This window comes from Diadema antillarum, unplaced genomic scaffold (genome assembly GCF_040938485.1).
Source record: "Diadema antillarum isolate AM-2024a unplaced genomic scaffold, OU_Dant_1.0 seq00000451_RagTag, whole genome shotgun sequence".
NCBI lineage: Eukaryota > Metazoa > Echinodermata > Echinoidea > Diadematoida > Diadematidae > Diadema > Diadema antillarum.
In genome coordinates this window covers 91,739-106,685 of record NW_027271424.1, presented here as the reverse complement: position 1 = coordinate 106,685, position 14,947 = coordinate 91,739, and the positions used below count along the sequence as shown (strand labels likewise).

The 14,947-nt window shown below is 41.4% G+C and overlaps 1 protein-coding gene across 1 annotated transcript in view; it reads right to left on the bottom strand.

Moving 5' to 3' along the window:
- The window catches only part of LOC139732809 (bone morphogenetic protein receptor type-1B-like), an 88,124-nt gene that overhangs the window by 11,642 nt on the left and 61,535 nt on the right, over positions 1-14,947 (bottom strand). The window lies entirely within an intron of this gene.

Genomic DNA, 14,947 nt, shown 5'->3' with positions numbered 1-14,947 from the left:
TACGACACTAGAGTGACCAAATCACACCCTCAAAAGATGGTCGACCAATCAAACTTCTGTCAGTGACTGGGGTCTATCAATTCATGCTGCTGCTATTCAGTATTGCTTCTGCAACATTCAGCCAATCTTGTGAGAGATATGTGATCAGACCAGCACATGGGGGTTTACCTATAGATTTGATTTCATGTCTACCACCTGGCCAACAGCCTGCTCTGCACCTAGTCCCATCCCTTGAAAACAATGCTGGTTGTTTTACCGTGGAGGAGAATAGGCATTAGAATCATGTGTTTGTGTATTATGTGTGTGTGTGTGTGTGTGTGTGAGTGAGTGTGAGCATATTGTGTTAATCTATTTCCCATTCATCATGGGGCAGAGAATGAGTTGTTCTGGGTATGAGGACAAAAGAACCAGGTTTCTGGTCGGCTACAGTCGAATGTGAGCTCAATCAATGCATCTCCCCCTCCCCTGCTCTCTTCCCCCCCCCCCCCCCCCCACACCCATCCCTGCAAGATGAGATCCCGAGAAACCTGGAGATATTTATGAACCCAGCTATCCTGTTTTTCTAACATGACAGGTCAAATGATCAGCGCTCCCTCTTGAATTTCGTTTCCATATCTTTGGCAGGATGACGGATGAGTTCAATGCACGCCCCTGTGCAAGAGTCTGTGGCCACAAGCAGTCATGTTGGTCATGTTCTTCCAGAACTCTTTTTTCTTTTTTTTCTTTTTTTGGTCTCTGCACATTAAAGGAGAATTCCATCCTAGTATTGTGTTGCTTTGCATGAAAAAAAAAAATCAGAAAAGTAGATCAGTGAAAACTTGGTCCAAAAATGAAACACACACAAAAAAGTCATGGACTAAATAAAGTTTACAGAGTAATGACAAAGTGGCAACTCTGGGCGACACAGATGTTGAGCAGCTCGCCATTCCGTGTGTACACAAAAAGTCACAAATTTTCATTTTTCTCACAAGAGAAATCTTCTTCAGATCTGTTCTTGGTAACTAAAAGCAATATCTTTTTGCATGTCCTCCTCAATGGATAAGTTACGTCTGTGTCAAAATATTTGGGAAAACTGAAAATTAGTGAAATTTTGCGTACAACACAAAAGGCTGGGTGGGTCGGGGATGGGTGGGGTTCAGGGGAAGGGAGTACTAGTATCGCTCTCTTGCCATCGGGAGTCTCGATTTTAATAGCTAATGGGGACAGTTACCTGTGCAATGCATTGCAGCCTATGCAACTAGTGGTCCAAACTTTAAAGAGACGGGTTAACAGCTTTCATACACTGCAAGGCGGCAGAGGAGACACTGGAGAACATATCAATGGCAAACACACACACACATACACATACACATACATTGTACATCCTATATATACACACAAAGTCATGCTACCTTACAACTCCATTTGGGTTTGACCTTCAATGTGAGCACCGGTTGTTGACAGTAATTGCTACAACAATGATACATGTATTCCAATTCAGGAGGAGGGCTTGGAAAAAATACATGTATTGCCATCAGTGCTTTAATATGTATCAGTTCACCCCCACTCCCTCCCCCCCCCCCCAAAAAAAAAAGAAAAAGAAAAAAAGAGCAACACATAGGGCCTATTCCCTGATCTTCGTTCCACATTGGCTAGGTTCCCAGTAGTAGCTTGTTATCTGAGCATTCCTTTCCACACTTTTGGAACAACTACTTCCGGGGAAAACAATTTATGAGACAATTTTCCTGGCAAGTCATATAGTAATCAAGGACAGGTCTTCTGATTTGCATTCTGTCTACACAAGATGACATTTTCTTGGCAGCGCTTCTATGGCGCTTCACTTGTTTACAAATAGCCCCGAGTGTAATGCACTTTATTCAATAATCTCAGCACAACTGCAATAGGAGATACTGTAGCAACAAATGGCTCAACCCTGAATGAAAGTGAAAGGGGGAAAAGGAAAAAAAAAGAAGCAAAGGAAGAAGTTTCCTTCATTTCATTTGTATCAGGACAATAAACATACAAAGCAAAGAATGGGCGAAGGGCATCTTCCACACAATTCCCCCCCCCCCCCTCCTCGTGCCAGAGGCTTGTTATTATATCTGTGCATGCAGTGTCACGGAGCCCATATTGTTCTAAGCCGTGCAAAATATCTCCTCCCCTGCAAGTGTACACAGTATGCCTGCATTTATGTGCATACCGTCGGGCAGCAACCCCCCCAAGACTGCCACCCTCGTCTCTAGCTAGCTCTGCACTCTATTTCGGGAAAAGATGGCGGATGCCTTGCTCTATAGCTACGCATAGATCACGGCAACACAAACATTCCTGTCACAGACGATCCAGTCACGTTCATTAACTCTGCCCGCAACCATACCTTTCTGCAGAGGGGTTGAATGTCCGACACCGTTCTTGTCATACCGGTACTATCGATATTCTTGCACTTCTATATAAATCATCCGTTGTCCCAATCCGGCCACATGCAACATCCTACCGTCGCACACTCGCAGAAAAGAGTTTCAGTACATTCATCCCTTTCTTTCTTTCTGAGCAAAGGCATCTGCAGATGTCTTCACAAGTTGACTTGAATCACAGGAGTGTTATAAAAGGCATACACATCTCGATCTCACACGTACATGATTGCTGTTTTTAAAAGCCCGCAAACAAATTACGGGTAAAGGAAACTTTGAAAGCCCTGAAAACAAATGGACAAGGACTTCAGAATAATTCTCTGTTGCTCCAACTTTGCATGACTACATGTGTACCTGTAATTGCTTCAGTGTACAGATGATCTAAAACATTCTACAAGTGAAATAAGGTGCTGATCACACAAGTATCTGAAGGCCAGGTTTGCCACACACAGAAATGTATATTATAGGACCTACATGTTTATCCCTCACCCATATATGGATACAGGCATATGCACATTTATATCCAGTATTCATATATAGGCCTAAACACACATACACACAATCACATACACTCACACACATAAACACACAAACAGACAAATGCTGAACCACATATAGATAACACCATTCCATCCTAACCAATCATTTCTTTGATCATCTTCCCATCTCATTCTTCCTGGGCTGTGTGAGTGGTTTGGGTTCAACGTCCCCTGTCTCTGACTTCCTCCATAGTAAAAAAACCCCAACAACAACAACAAAAAGAAAAAAAACCGTCTGTGACGGAGAGTAGCACTCACTCAATGACAAGTCTAGGGACGCTCGCCTACATCTAAATGAGCCTTAATCCCTGCCTCCCTCCTCCTCTGCCTGGTGGTTTCCGAGGTGACAGATATTTGTGCCGATGAATACTTGATGGCTACCAACCAATGTGCAGGGAAATTGGAGGAGAGGCTCGTACGGATTTTTGTGAAGTGGGAATTAAAAAAAAAAAAAATGATCAAAATACCTCGCAGCACAATAAACCAACACCTGCCTTACTCCTAATGACAATAAGTGAAAAGATAAAAGTGGATGTTGCTGGATCCTTGGCACAACCTCCAAAACTCGAGCATGTATATTTCTTTAAGGCATGCTGTAACGAGGGAAAGGGCCAGCTGCTACAGGGCCTTACAATGATCGCATGGGAAGACTTGAGATGCACACGTTCAGTGAGTTTCGGATGCACACAGTATAGCCATGAGAAGACATTTTCTGCACAGAATCCCAATCTCATTCTGCCCCGTATTTATTTCATTTATGGACTGCAGAAAAGGTCAACATCAATGTCTCTTCATTGTGATGACAATCAACTCAAAGAATGCGAGACTATCCCTCTTCTACTCACTTTAATATTCCTTTCATCCAGCCCCACCCCCCTCCCCCACTCTCCCCTCCCTACACATACAATACACATACCCTCACACAAACAGAAACACACACATAACACATGTTGTGCATGCTCAGACACACACCTACATATTTACAAGTTTGTACACAAACCATGTGAAAGCCCCTGCAGTCAGCTGATAATGCCAGCTTACCTTGACTGCCCCTTTGGGGTCAAGGACACTACGATGGACCTAGTGGGTGGAAAGGGCTCAGGGCATATTGAAGCTGATGTACTGGGGCGATCCTCACGCATGAATTGCAATCCACCCGCCTGCCCCAATGGACAAGATTTCGCCAGTGAGAGAGTGGATAGATGCATTTTGTTGCTATCTGTATTACTGCTACAAAGGCGAACAGATGAAGAACTGATTATCATTGCTGCGCTTGAATTTTGACCAGCCAGATTAGCCTGCTGCCTGGAAGTACAGTTTTATTGTCTTTCAGCCTACAGAAAACAGTATACCAAGCATATACAAATATGTACTGTAAAACATGATATATTCGCGGCATGAATTTTTCGCGAATTGGAGCCAACGGCCTTTTTTGCGGCATGAAATTTTCGCGAACTGCCACTGACATTCAATGCATACAGTGTAGACAAAAACTTTCGCGTGCATTTTAATTTCGCGAATCTTGGCGCTCGCGAAATTCGGGAATTAAAATGCACGCAAAAATTCCTCATTTTACAGTAACTCATCGAAGAATTATTGCTGCTTTATGTGCTATCTTATTATTTTGTTGTTGTTTACAGTTCAAAAGCATCTCTTATTTTCTTTTTCTTTTTTTGAACACGAGGGAACTGAGCAATACATCCAATGCTTTTTCGAAGATTAGGGAGCAAGCATATTGCTGTATGTGTGATGTGAGCATGCAAAAAAAAAAATGGTTAATTTCAATACACTTTTCATGCTTATTAAACACAATGCCTCTAATATGAATTGTGTGCATATCTTTACTACTACAGGCACCTTTCTTTCAAAGTTGGAATATTTCTCAAGTTACCCAACCTGGCATGCTGAGAAATATTAGGTGGCCTATCTCTGCATGATATTCGGTTGCGAGTAGCCCATCCTCGCAGAGGGTCTAAAAAAAAACTTGGAGGAGCAGAAGATGATGGTGGGGGCGGAGGGAAGAGGGTAGGAGGACATGGTTGGTGTGTTTGTGGGGGGGGGGGGGGGGGGAGGAGGGGAGCTAGGAGATGGAAGATGAATTATTCCTCGTTCCGGTGGCAACCAAGCGCACACACGTCATGTCTTATTGATGTGTGAGGGTGAAGACCCAGCACCACCCTTGGTTGGTGAGATGTTTATTTGGATACTTGCAGACAGTCAGTCAGACAATTACATTTGTCAGGGACGGGCCCTGCCACGGCGGTATGTTTATGGCGCATAGCGGATATGTTACCATGCAGCAGGAGAGTACAGCACTTCAGCAGGGTTCTTCTTTCTAAGGTTCGGCTGCTTGTAGAGCACAGAAACTGGCAGTCACTCTGCCATCAAGTGGCTGGTGTAAGAGGAAGGTCCGGTAATGCCGACACCTGAAATCATTAAGAGCTCACCGTATCCATAAACCATCAAGTACCATTGACCTTGTCACCATATACTCTGATGTGACTAGAGTTATTATTTTGGTGGGGGGGGGGGGGGGGGGAGGCACCGCCTATATTATTATGTTCCACGATCACAATCACTAAAATATGATAGCTGCAACACTATCCTTTCAACTTCATGACATTGAATGGTTCCTTTTTTGTCACTGTACTACTATTTCACACACTGTTCAAGTGTTGCAATCAATACCTAAATCTGCTGACTAAATTTGCTGATTGGACTATCATACTACTACCATTATAAAGAAAATGCTGGTAAAATCTCTAAGTGATAAGTATGCATAGCAACAATCAATTATACAAAGAAAAAACGTCTACCATCTCTAGAACTACTTGTCATTTATCAAGGCGTGATTATTTCATATCTTTGCTAACTCAGTGCACACTACCTTCTTCTGTGACATATTTTCAGAGATGGTAATGTCTCTAGTGATGCATGGTCTCTTATTCACGTACAGCAGATAAGACTAGGGAAAAATTGCGCTCCTTGCATCCTCGAAACTTGGAACTTTGGTAGCTATTGGGGACAATTTGATGCCTTTATAATATCTTGCGTAGCAACTCGGGAGAGGCCCTGAATTTCTCTGATGTCGACATTACCTTATTATGTAAGTGACGTTGTCATTTGGCAGTTTAGCATTGACTTCAACCATTACAGAGTTTTTTGCATGTTACATTTGACATTGGGCCTACACTGTCTTAATACTGACATGGCACTTTTGGAATGGGTTAAACTGAAGGAATGGGTAAAGTCTCACATAAACAGCATCTATAAATCTGTACACTATTGACCTTCAATCTATTGATTGTAATCCTCTGAAAGAGTATCTCTATGGTCTTTGAAATTATTCTACTAGTTAATTAAACTCATTTAATCTAAGAAACACAAGGTTGTTGCTGTTATTTAAAATTCGTGTTTTAAAGACTCAATATAAGGACTACATTGTATCAGTTTAGGAAGTCAGCTTTTATAACTGCACTTTTTCTTACTTCTTGAGCACAGCAATGACCTGCCTTTGGTGACTAGCATCATTCACAGCCCTCTCCCCGAGACTTGATTCTAGACCTTCTGACGGGAGTAACTTTGAATACTGGATCTTTCACTTTTCCCCTGGGGGTCAATGGCCTTGAAATAATTAGACATGACCTTTCACTGAGGACAAGGCTCAGTTGGACTGGTGGGACGCCCGCTGCTGAGCCGACTGGACACTGAGTAAATATGACCCCTGTTACCACTGGTCAACCGTGATACTTGTACATTCCTACGCATGCCGACTGCATACATCTAATTGACCAGCACAATTAAGTGCTTGCCTGATTAGAGTGGACCCAGGTCTGCCAAAGACTGTACACACTACTCCCTTCTGAACTGGATGCAGTGTATGGACATTGGGTGGACGTGATCTTACTATTCCTTACTGGAAGGATGGCCACTTGCTGTGGAATTAAATACACTGTGTTGTGTTCTCATTTGAGAGACACGCGGAGAAATATATTGTAGCAACTGAACAAAATCCTACAGCCATTCGCCTACTACAGGTATTGTACAGCAAATGCCGCACCAGTTGATCTAAACTAAAAAGATAGATAGATGCAATACCTAGTCACATGTACATGTAAGACCAGAAGCTACAAATCATGCAACTGATGTGACTTTACAGTGTTACAACTGCCCGCCAAATACAATCTATACATGTGACTTATTGAAACTACATATCTAGAATGTCATACATGAGATAATTATATTCTGAGTGTGAAGACCAAACTCAGTGTTTGGAAATACCCGGATATGCAACAAATATTGAATAATTACATGAAAGAAGCCAGATAGTTTTTAGGCACAACATTTGATGCAAAAATAACACTTTTTGACAACAGAATTAGGTGTTTAATTCATGACTGACGGATACATTGCAGCAGTAGTCGGTCATCAGTAGAGCTTGATAATAAGATGCAAAATCACTTGGACATGAATACAGAGTCATCAGGATGGCAGGGTATGTTTTGATTTCTTTGATGAAAACAGTCAATAATCCTGTCTTAACACCACAAATTCATGCTTGACATCTAGGTAAAACCTTCATTTAAATCATCCAGGATAGTAAAGCTTGCCCTTTGTAGAACTGTTCCATGGAGTGTCTTACAGGCATTAACAAACCAAAGAAAGTGAAAAACATATATAGACATAAATTAGAGAGAGAGAAAGAGAAAGAGAAAAAAAACCTTTGAAATTTTTCCATCAATTCCATAAAAAAAATTAAAAGCTGTGAAATGTATTTCATATGAAGTAGGAAAGAGCTTCAAACTGAACCCGTATCTGGCATCCACAAATGAGAGACAAATACTTTTTGGCCCTGGTCCCAGTGGCGCCTTTGCTCTACTTTTCAGCACTTCACTGGTTTCGAAGAAGCAAATATTCCGCGCTCGGAGAGAAGGGCCAGCCGGGAAGCTGCTCCCACAAAAAAAGTTTGGATGCGGAACCCTAAAATGTTCCTCCACCGGCTGTCAGATCGAACTCGAGCAATTTTCCCGGCTTGCCAAGCGTGAATTTGGTCGATGACTAATTCCTGAGTGCCGCGGCTCGATTTTCGCGGTGAGAAAGCAGAGAAGTGCAGTGACTGGCTGCCAGGACATGTGTGTAAATTCCAGGAGATGCTAATTTTCTCCCTTATTTTTTTTTTTTCGTTTGCCTCACACTGTTCCTCCACCGCCTCATTCTTACTTTCTTTCTCGCTCCCTTTACTTTCTTCTGTTGTCGTGGAGACGAGAATAGTATGTAGCTGCAAAAGTACAATTACCCGGAGTGTCACTGTGGCAGGCAGGGCTTAGCATAAGTAGGTCATGGGATTGCTACAAATGTACCTCTGAAGAAGCCCAAGGATTGGCTCACACCATTTTGTACAATACCACTCTTAATCATTTAAAATTCACCATGACACGGATGTGATAATCATGTGAGCACCATAGTACTACACTATCCACATCAAATGCAAATCAGTCAACTTAAACAATTATCTACCAACTATTCAAATTCATGAAATTCATCAGTTGCAATATCTACCAACTGTTACATAGAGGCCTACACATATAATGATATCAAATGTCATAGAAAGATTTGCTCAGAAAATGCAAATGCCCTACATTTCTAGTACAATACAAGCGTAAAAACAGTACATTATGTACACATGCAAGCATTGCCGTTTCCCAGTGGCACTATGAACATTTCCCATTCTAACATGGCGATACCGTCGTTCCTATTCATACAGTGTATGTCAGGTACGATTCTTTCCACAGGCTTCCATCCGACACAGAGATGATGGAAAACTTGTCTCTGTTTGCATGACACTAGCACCGGGATGCCTGCCAGTGTCAGACAGAGCAGAGCATCCCGGGCCTACCGGGGACCGCTTGCTACCAGAGACAGAGAGAGAGAGAGAGTAAAAAAAGAAAAAAAAAATACATAATGAGAAATTCCACTCAAAATGTTGGCGATCACATTACTTTTCGCCCAACAGCAAGAGCATTAAAAGGAGAGCAGGCAAGGCAAAAGACGGGCTCTTCATTCTCCGTTGTTCATTCATCATGACTGCAAGCATGCCGGGGAGCATCCCCTGGGGGGGCTGGGTGGTAGAATTGAGATTTCAAGCTGCCTAGGCGCCTCGCCCCAGCAGCTGAGCGCTTAAAGGAGAGCTCTCGCCCTCTCTCCGCCCCGTCACGGGCGGAAGTGTGACCCGGTAGCCGTGGCTTGGGAGGTGCAGCTGCTCTCGATTAGAGTGACCCTGATTGCTCGGGAAACACCCTGTGAAGGTAAATTCTCTTCGCAGCGTGTTGAATTTATCTCACAAGCTCCGATGCTACACCACAGCATCAGAGAGATGCTTGCCCTATACCAGTAACCACACCCACCTGGCCCCGCCCATTCATGAACTTATTGATCATTGACAGTCAGGAGCCAATGCAATCTGTATCAGTTGGGAAATTAATTCTCTGCAGGCAATAAGCACCTGCATATCATCTTGGAAATCAGATTGCTCACCTTTTACCTCTTATGACGGGTTCTATCTCTGCCTGGGTCTTAAATGTCTGCAACATCTATTCTTTCACAATCCACACAGTCTTCTGCCATGAGCATGTACATCATTGTACATCCTTATCATGCTGGTTGTGAAAACACTCCTAGTCGATTCCCCGTAGTCATATAATTGCATATTGCTCTTCAATACTTCACAACAACACTATTTGCGTAGGTGACTGAAGGACTATTAAAAAGAAAAAAAGTTTGAAATGTTAAACAGATCACTGAAATTGGACTCATTGATAAAGAAGTGTGTAACTTTCATTATGTGACTCTCTCTCTTAATCATGCAACATGGCATTCAGTGGAGAGCTTCCATTCAAAATGGTTGTTTCAGGCACATGTCTGTTACTACTGTACACATACACTCCTTCATATGTGTTTTTGTGTCTGAATCATTAGTGTATCTTACATTGTATTTCATATTATCTTCAGACGTACATTCTCTTCTCGACTCGGCTCTGACTAATACACTAGGTTATCAAACAGGTCATTAAACATCCTTTCGGGCATCCGTTCATACAGATATGACAGAAAACCATGCCCTTTTCATGCCCATGATAGAAATCAAATTCAATGCAATGTCGCAGTCATGTGACATAGATGGACTACAAAAGACTTCATGATGTATCTTATTGTATAATATGCCATTATTCTGTTTGTCCTATGTTTCAAGAAACTTGAATTTTGCCTGAGATTTTTTGTTGATCTCTTATATCTATTTCATTGATTTTCATTCCCATATTTATATTCTTCATGGGGTAAGGTTTCCCTTCACTTCACTCGGCATTTGCATGATGAAGGCTGGCTATGGATACGCCTGGTTAAACACTGCAAGGCAAGTGGCACGGCGCAATTTCCATCAATATCCTTCGAATGAAACCTAATCCGGCAGAATGCCTCTTTAATCTAGGAGTTCCATATGAAATATGTACACAGTCTCAAATTTCAGCCTCAGCCCCAGCACTGTGTTGGCTTTCGTGAGGGCACACCTGAGCTCACGATTATTTCTGCGGCAAACCTCCCACCCCATCCCCTACCCCCCCTTTCCTTTTTCCTCCGAGTCTTACTATTGGCAGCTAGAGAAAGACATTCACTCAAATAGAAGAGAGGGTAAATAGGAAACTGCACTGAATGAGAAACACTAGGAGCAACGGCAAACAGAAAAAAAAAAATCACAGGAATGAATTAAGAGCATCTAGATGGGAAGGACCCGAGACCCTACTGTTTTCTAACAGTTAAATAAAGAGTTGAGTTGGGGGTGGGGGTGGAGGAGGAGCAGAAAGGAAAGTAAAGGGGAGGGGGAAGGGGGGGTTGGGCACAAGATATGATCCTGTGCTAGACATAGAATGGAGCATCCCGGCAATATTTCGAATCTCATCATCTATTTCTATCGGAAAAAAATCTGACAGCTACCTCAAGGCAGGGGGAAAATTGTGTCTTCGGTGATTTGTCTACCTCGCTGACAGCAGGAAAATCATGTCTGCTGTGATTCGTCTTTCTGTTTGGCCAAGCATGTTTCCTCAAATTCAGTGGTCTGAAAATCTAGTACGAACACAAAAGAATGCAGAGCAAGGCAGGGTACGTTTATTGTCCCCGAGTATAAATTTCCATTCATTCAATTTCCATGTAAAAACCGCATTTTATTTTGGGCAGTGAGTTCCACATGATTTGTAAAAAGATCAGTTTATCTTTCGTCCCATGTGTTCAAATCTGTGCCTATTCTCTGTCAACGGACAATTGTACCACTTGACAACTATTTTCTTCTTCTTCATCTTCTGTTTTTTCTGCATACCTACCACAAACGTACATGTATGCACAAGGGTGGGGCAGTCTTACACACCAAAAATAGTTTTCTACCATAATGCAATCATAACATGACATCCAAGAGTATCTAGCTCAGACACTGATGAGCAAAAGTAATTTGCCTTAAAGTCACATTTGCAGTGAGAAAAGAGATGATAAAGCACAGGCACAAAAGGGAAACATACTATACACACTTGTACAGTCTTTGGAGCGTAGTGGAGTTCGAGGTACACATATTCAAGCCGCTGCTACGTACAAGGTCGAATTCATGCAGCTAGAAGGCTAAAACTAATAATCACTAAACATTATGTGCTATAACCCTGAACCTGCCATTTATGGCATTGTTGTTTTCCACCGAGATAAATTGCTTCTGACAAAACAAGGAAAGAACATAATCATCGTTATTGGAATGTTTACCTAAACTAACAGGCAAGAATGGCCACTTCCACTGGTGATTAAATACAGTATATCATATCCACATTTGACGGAGACCCCACTACATGTACACACAAAACAACATTTCAACTGAGCTTTGAAAATACATGTACCTAGAGAACAAAGCAAGGATACACACTTGTAGTCCTCAAATTATTGTATGTCTTTCAATGAGGCTTTTGAAGCTCTATAATTCTTTGTGTGCCACATTTGCACGCCCAACTCAGTGGACAACTAATTGTCAACTTCACATATTTTGCTCAAATGCAGAATTCTGCACAAACCGTTAGATAACTTGCAATACACTAAAGTACATTGAAAGCGTCATAGCTACATACGGCCTTTTGTCATAACATTTCAATCACAGCAAAGCTTGTAATTTTTTTCTACAACTTTTGCTGTAGGCCTACTGCATTTCGAGTATAAATACCTCTCTTTCTCTCTTAAAAAAAAAAATGTTACATAGCTTTGAAAAACAGGCTGTTTTCCAAAAGCGCTCATGCGTTGCACTCTCAATGTAAAGTGGGATACAAAGGGTTAAAGGAAATAAAATGTGTCAAGCACATGATCCATCTTGCAATAACTACAACGTACCTAGTCATATTTCATACATGTGACTTCCAAGTTTTTGTCACTTGCATACTGACCCACATCATTTAAGAGAACTAACAATTGTATCGATTGAATCAATATACCAGTGAGTTGAAATAATATTTTGTTTGAAGGAACTTCATTGTTTAGTCTGCTTCTTTCACTGCAAACAAACATCACATCAACAGTGGTCATAAATTGCCAGCACACAATATTCCAGCCTTTGCATCGAATGCCCGTAATTTATGGCTCAGGAGTAGGTCACGTTAGAATTATGGGCGTGAGTTATGACAGTAACAGTACACTTTTAACTGACGTTTTCAAATGTTGAGAAACACACAGGAAAATATATTGCAGAGGAGAAACAAAGGACTTTGCGTGATCATTTCAAAACTGGGGGTGGCTGCTCTCAAAGAATGAATTTCAAATGTCACTCCTGTGGGAAGTGAAAAGCTAGCAAATGATAACCACATGCACATTGATGCGAGGATCGATAGCCCCATTTCGAAGCGGACAACCCCATTTCATTTTCGGTTCTTGGATGATGAAATCCCTCATGTTCTCGCAGGCAATGATGATAGGCACGGTAGTAAGGCATAATGACATTTCCGCGAGTGTACGTCATCCTATCCACCTACAGTTGTATACACTACCACGAAAAAAAAAAAAAAAGTACAGCGAATATGAAGATACATCTGAAACTGCCTTTATGGCTTTCTTCATGACCATCTCCATGTAAAATGAGCCACTGGGGCTTGGGTTGTGGACATTAGTGCAACGACAGGCTTTAACTGTCAAGATGCCCCAATGTACAGATGTGCGAGTTCAAAAGTACAATCGAATTGCCATGGCATAGTTGCACTGACACTAATTGCGCATTTTCTGAGTTGAATGATTTACGACGCTTAATCATAGAACTGTGATGACACATCGATAATCAGTTCTGCTGTGCCCGATTTACTGACAATAAGTTCCATCTAAGACGTCAAATGTCGTGTAAGCAGAAGACTTGAGTTTTTCCCTGCAGCAAATCCTTCAAAAAAAAAACCCCAGTTCTGCACATGATGTTCTTGAATTAAGACCACAAAATATAGTTTACAGATCTGAAATAATTCAACTGTAAATGTATACTACATGTCAGGCATACAAGAGTATTATATACTATGCACTTCCTTTTTCACTTATAACTCTCTACAGTGCGCACTGTCATACCATGTTGAAATGAACCTTAAATGAAAGGTGTGGGAATTTTGAAGTTTTATACAACTTTATTTTCCATACAAAAAATCAGACAAAACTGAGGCTAAATGACAGGTGTACCTCTTGAAGTCTGTAGTGTAACAGTGATGACACAGACTACATAAAGTAAGTTACAACATTAACTGTGGGCATACAGCATGTGTACAGAGACTATGTACCATTAAGAATCTGAATGTGCATCACTCTTCTTGTTCAGGAATGTACCATTGTGTGTCTCTTGCCAAACAAAGAGCTCCATAGGCTGGAAAAGTGAAGTAAAGGGGCCAATTTCACTGGAAGAACTGTCTCCACAACATATCCACATTGGAGCCAGTATAGATCACTGTGGGTCTCCGCAAAGCTGTGGAGACATCGCGGAGACTTTTGAGGACAAAATTAGTCTCTGTGACTTGGCCGCAAACTACGAAGATGTCACGGAGACATCTCTGCGACCAGCTGGAAACTGGAAAAAGTCTCCGAAAAAAATTGAACATGTTTGATTCTCTTGGAAGTCAGGTGTTGGACTCTGATATGTCTATAAACGCTGAAAGATGACAACAGTGAAGTTGAACTTGTATCATTAGCAGCCAATAAGTTACATGAGAAAGCAGAAGTGAGAGACAAGTCTAGGGCTTAAAAGACAAGTTCACCTTCATAGACATGTGTGTTGAGTGAATGCAGCAATATTAATAGAACACATCAGCGAGAGTTTGAGCAAAATCGGACAATCCGTTCAAAAGTTATGAATTTTTTAAGTTTCTGCTCAGTCACGGTTGGATGAAAAGACTACTATAGCTTGTGATGTCACATGAGTACAACGATATAAAGAAAGAATAAAGAAAATTCAACATATTTCCATTTTTCTCGCATAACAAAAGAACACTCCACTTCTCTCTTTCAGAATGCAGGGGTAATAATACAGGTTGTATTACCCTTAACATACATCAGTAGGAAGTCGAAGAAACATGTACTTTTGAAGTTTTGTGAAATTCTCTTTTTATTTTCCTTAGATAGTTGTACACATGTGATATCATACACTGTAGTAGTCTTCTCTTCCAGCAATGACTGGGCAGATACTTAAAATATTCGTAACTTTTGAACGGATTGTCCAATTTTCCTCAAACTTTCACTGATGTGTTCTACTAATATTGCTGCATTCTCTCAATCCTTATGTATATGAAGGTGGACTTGTCCTTTAATATAACTGTTCTTAGCTCCTCTCTCCCTTAGATGCTCTCTCTTTCTCTTCTTCAGAGAAACATTATTTATATGTGCATGTACATTGACTTCCCTCTTCCTAGAGTTGGCCCAACTTTTAATATAGATTGGCAGAACCAAGAGATATTATTTGGGAACTGGAGGTGCTGCCCCAAGACC